The sequence below is a fragment of the Castor canadensis genome, chromosome 2 (assembly GCF_047511655.1).
Source record: "Castor canadensis chromosome 2, mCasCan1.hap1v2, whole genome shotgun sequence".
Classification (NCBI taxonomy): Eukaryota; Metazoa; Chordata; class Mammalia; order Rodentia; family Castoridae; genus Castor; species Castor canadensis.
The window spans coordinates 23,113,003-23,118,665 of NC_133387.1; the positions used below are offsets into that span (position 1 = coordinate 23,113,003).

The window sequence follows — 5,663 nt, forward strand, 5'->3', positions numbered from 1 at the left end:
TATGAAAGAAAAGTACATCTTTTCTCACCCACCAAACCTTACTGCAGTGTTCTCCCCAGATGCAGAAACCTCAGGGCAACAAACAAAACAGCAATTTTTTTTTTTTTTTTTTTGCATGGTACTGGGAATTGAACCCTGGACCTCATGCATGCTAGGTGAGTGCTCCACTTTTGGTTTCCATGGTAAGAAAAGAAGTGATTCCATTTCCTTTTTGAAAGTCATGTGATTGTTCAACTCTTCACTTTTCTCAAAATTATAGGAGTGCCTAATCAAGTTGTTAACTAAAAATAAATTCTGATGATAGATCATGATGCAATTAGAGCTTGGAAGGATAGAAGAAAGTTAAGGAATCAAATAACAGATAAAACAGAACTCCTTCCTCCCACCCTTGTATTTATGTGAACAAAGCCATTCAGTACTCACATCTACAAAAAAAAAAAAAACCAGAACAAAAGGAATGCTGAATTCTGTCTCATTCAAGTAATAAGCAATCCTTGCCCATTGGTACTTGACCTAATTCATCTCATGAAAAGATACATTCAATTTCTTAATTATTTCTCAAAATTTATATTTGTTGTTTTGCTCAATAGCACATTAGTAATAAATGCAAAAACATCTCAATCCAGAAGAAATGTGTTCAACAGTTAGGGATTTATGATCACAGGAAATAAGATTTAATTTCCTAAGCATGTTTGTGTTGCTGGGAAGAATGAGAGGATGATCAATAAAACATTTTTAAAGGCAAAATAGAAAGAAATAGAACAGAAAAATGAGTTCAAAAAGAAAAAATGCCAGGCTTCAAATTTTTAAAGAAATCATATGCACACTTTTTAATAAATAGTATGAAATCACTAAGGTATTTAGATTGCATTGAGTTTTTTAAAGTAGCATAGCCATTTTATTTTTTAAATGAAAAGATTTCAAACATGTTGAAAATCATCTTCTACAGTTATTTCAATTTATTTTGAAAATGTTCATAAGGTGTGCTACAAGACATATCATTTTTCAATATTCTTTTAAGTTAAAGGATATAAAGACCACTGAGATAGATGATAGCCATCACTTCCAAAGAAACTATCTACAAATCAGCATGATCGATTCTGCTGCTCTCTCTCTTCTTCCCCTTCTATGCAAGAAGCATAAAGATCCTATTCAATAAAAAGAAGGACCTGGGATGCTTGAGATTCCAGCAAGATAGGAACAAAAATAACCTAAAAGTAAGGGGGATTCCCAGGTGCTGGGAGCCAAGTGGGAAAGGAGATCTGTAAAAGCACAATTCACCTCTGCCCTGATTAATCCAAGACAGATAATCTGCCCTAGTGATCTCAGCACCCAGGAGCTACCTCTACCCAAGTATAGGAAACCAGACTTTGTAAAGCAAAGAGCTGCCACTAAGGTTCCAACATAAGGACAGAATTCCCAGAGACTTGGGTTTAACAGTGGACGGATTAGACAAATGCATTTCCTAACAAGGCGACTGCAAGGAAAGGTACCTGCTCCTTCCAGGTTTATCAGAGAATCTCCCCTAAGAATTCTAGACACTAGATCTATAGCTGGGGGTTGGAATTATATTCCCTGTGGAGCTGGGAGCCCCAAGTAGAGAAATTCATATAAAATTGGTTCTACAGGAAGAAGAGATAGGAAAATTAGGAAATCAGGAAGAAGCCAATGCAAAACCACCATACTCATAACCCCAGATAAAGCCCCACTGAAGATGAAAGATCACAATCCAAAGTTACAGGGAAATACCCACCATGAGCAAAAGCCAGTAGACAAAACAAATGAGTGTTAGAGCCCCAAAACTTTGAGATAAGAGAAAAGTTGAAAGAGACTATAAAATAAGAATGCTTACAATAATTAGTCACAAAAGAAAGAAATAAAAGTGGAAAGAAAGAAGAATGACTGGTCTGGGAAAAGAGTCCCAGAAAAACTCAAGCTGGGTGACAGGAAGTGCCTCTAATGCAATGTTGAACCCACAGTCAGGTGGAGCCCCAGCAGGTCTAGAAAATGTGCAGCCAGGCAAATGGAAAGCCAGAATGCTGTGAGTCTGTCAGGCTGTGTCCTCATCACAGTCTATCCCAATGCTGTCCCCAGGGAACATTGTCACACCACACCTGGGAGCAAAGCCTGGTTCAGTCAAGTGCTGCCTTCCACGAGCTGCCTTGGCTGTTTGCAGACTCCATAGGAAAATCACCTGGCGTGATTTTGCCAATGTCTTTTTAAGATCAGTCATGGGGCACCCATCAGTTTTCACCAGAGGGCACCATGGTGCAGAGCCAACAAAACACCAAAACAGAAAATTTCTGCCCTGCATGGTCTGCAGAAGTGTCACGAATGCAAGATGTCATGGGGAAATCCACAGATGCACTAGAGGGCTATCGCTGTCAGAACACTCTTAAGAATAAAAGGCTGGAGCACTGCAGTTGCAGGCAAGAAGAAAGCTTTATTGATAGAAAAAGACGGAGCGGAGAGACACACAGTGGGATCTAGAAACCAGGTGCCCCCTGAGCCTGGGAGGGCTGAGGTATTTATATATGTAAGGCTTCCACCGGAACACAAAGAAAGGATGTGGAGTGGTCCTATAGATCTGTTCTTGGCGCACCCAGGGCTTTCTGTACTTTCTGCTTTTTCTCAGGCTATGGAGATTTCTGCATTTTTCAGCTGTCATTGGGGCTGATTTATGTTATGGAACTGCTGCAGAAGAAAGTCATATACTGGTAGGATGGTCAGACAAGAAGGGGCCTTGTGGGGAGGAGTCATCTGAAAACTGTGTTTCCCATGAAAGGAAGCAGAGGCTCTGAAGGGAGAAGTAACTTTCACCAGGCAGCTGAAGAGTGTGGATGGAAGGAGGTGTCGAGTCCCCAGCATAGCTGGCTGAGATCAAGCCCCTTCTCCTCCACCAGGCCACCATCTAAGAGCTGGTGGCGTGAGGTAGACAAGATTACCTTATGTGGTTGTAGACGCATGTAATGCTTTGGCTTGTTTTTCAAAATACTGTCTACAGAGGAAAAGCTGAAAAATTTTGCTAAGATTTTATTGCAAGTTGCATTCTAGTAAAAGAATCAATGGTAAAACTTCAAGCAAGAACCCCCTAGGAATGAAAAGAGACAAGATTTGAGCATCCCCTCCAGACCTCAGCCCGCACTTAGGCCACCCCATCCAGCTTCTCCATAAGCTAGCGATAGTGACAAAGCAAAACCTCAGAGGAGAAGAGCCAGCCAGACAGCCTGCAGCAAGCCCACGGATGATCTGGGAAAGAACAAGGCTAATTTAGACTCTGAACGTGACTCAGAGCCACAGGGAACAGCTGTCTCCCTGCCAGCCCCTCCTCTGCTCCTGCCCTAACTATCAATCACTCCCCCAGGGCGCTTCCAAAGTACTTCCTGCCCAACCCCCCCCCCTCTTGCCACACCACAGGACCACTGGTTCCTGCATTCAGGAGCAGTCCTGTCTGTCCTGGTGACACTTCTGTGTGGGCTCACCAGTTACACATTTTAATATGCCACCAGTATTGCAAACAAGATGCTAACTAAGGCTTGTTCCCTAGAGACAACCAGGATGACCTTCACACTTGAGGACACAGAGGCAGGCCCAACCTGTGCCAATGAGGGGTCTGCACTGAACATTCAACTGGCCCAAAACTAAATTTGAAGGGCAGTGACTTGAGGCTGAAGGACAGTTGGTCCTCCCAGCAAGAGCAAAAAGAGCCCAGGCACTGACACCAGACAGACCTGGATCCTGGCTCTGCCACTTTCTGATCATGTGACTGCAGGTAAATTACGCAACCACTCCAGACCCCTGGCTGTTCACCTATACAAGATAACAGCTACCCCAAGGGTTCCTGGGAGGACTAAATGAGAGAGTTTGCATAAAATCCCTGGTGCAGGGCAAAGTTTCACATCTGTAGAGGCCGAGCTGCCTCGCATCTAGATGCCACATGGAAGCTGAAGTCATACTTCCTGCATGGCCCCTCTGGCCAGCTGGGCCTCTCAGATGAGAGCTGCGCCCAGGCCAGCACCCACAGCGCAGCTGCCTGCAGCAACCCCAGCTTCACCTGCGGCTGCACAACGGCAGCCAGAGCTGATGACCCAGTGGCAACCACCACCTTTGGCTTGGCTATGGGCTCTACTGTTGCACACACACTGGGTCACACCATCACTGGGGGCATCCATGGAGGGGGAAATGCTGAGAGCTCCAGACCTGACGTCACTTGTCAGGAGCCCCAGGGAAGCCAGTCAGCACAACAGCAGCAGCAGCGTGGTGGCCCTTGCCTTTATCAGATAAAACAGTTTTCAGAGTATACCTAGAATCAGGGTGACAATAAACTCTGTGAGGGCTTTATGAGGTGCTGAAACAATGCATGACTGCAAATGGATTAGCCTAACCAAGAAGTTCAGGTTGAAGAAATGGACAATCGCCTCTGATGACCGAGTTAATTTAACATAGAAACGTAATTAATAGTGAAAGTGCAGAGTGTAAAGCCAGAAGTTAAACCTCTCCTGATTAATACCTTCATTGTCCCAGAGCAGGCATGGAAGGAGTGCTACTGTGACTATTACCTGGATGGAGCTGCCAAGGTTTGTGTGGCCTCCTGAACCCAGCTGTTTTGACATTACTTTGCATTAATTAGAATAAAGTGACTTTCTTCCAAAAAATAAAAAATTAAATAAAATTGCCTATGCAGTCTCTACACATAGTGCAAACCTGGCAAATGCTAATTCCCTTCTCTTCTCTTCCCCTCTTCCCCACTGGCCAGGAACCAGTGAGGATTTACAGAAATTTGAGGAGGAAAGCCTGGAGACCTGCAGGTGGATTGGGCCAGGCAGCTCAAAGAAGGAACAGCAGTTACCAGGGTGGTAGTTCATTTCATCAAGGTGGGGCAGGGGCCTGGAATTCCAGCTCCCCTTCTCCAACCTTTATCCACTTAGCTCGGGTGTGTCTGTCTGCTTTCTGCAAATTGACCTACGTGAATGTCAAGGCCAATGCTGCCCTAAGAGAAGGCAGTTAACTCAGCTTTAGCTCCAAGCCTGCTAAGGAGGCCCTCGCCTTTGACCAAAATCCTTGCCCAAATCCTGGCCCCTGCAGCACAGGCCCTGGGTCTGGGGCTCTGAGCCTTCTTTTGTGTTCCACAGCTCAAGTTTGTGTTCTAGGATCTGCCACCATGGATCTGGCCCTGCCCATCTCCAGCTGAACCTGGACACTCTTTCAGGCTCCCACCCCGTCCTGTCCCATCCTGCCCGCGCCCCATCCCCATCCCCACCCTGTCTCCCTGACTTCTCTGTTTGACTCCAGACCTGCCTGGCTTTAGGTCTTCATCCTAGCTGCCTAGATGCCCCGCCCTCATTTCTTCCCAGATTGATCTGATTCTACTCTGAGTCCCAGCATCTCCCAAACTAATAAGAACCCAATGGTGACCTCTGCAGAGAGCTAGGAGTTCATGGAATGACCAAGACGAAGCTCCAAGTTCTCTCCTGTAAGGAACAGCATAAGCCAAAACAATTACTCTGGAGGCAATTTGTCAAGCTCTACAAAAGCCGAGCATGTGTGACCCCATCACCGAGAAGATCCATTGGTATCGACCAGGGTAGCCTAGTCAGTGACAATGCAGTTAAGAACAACTCATGAATATCAGTAGCTGGAGACAACCAAGGTCCATTCCCCCC

The 5,663-nt window shown here is 45.3% G+C and overlaps 1 pseudogene; it reads left to right on the plus strand.

Moving 5' to 3' along the window:
- Positions 1 to 3,930: 3,930 nt before the first annotated feature.
- On the plus strand, positions 3,931 to 4,384 carry LOC109676712 (coiled-coil-helix-coiled-coil-helix domain-containing protein 2 pseudogene; annotated as a pseudogene).
- Positions 4,385 to 5,663: the final 1,279 nt, after the last annotated feature.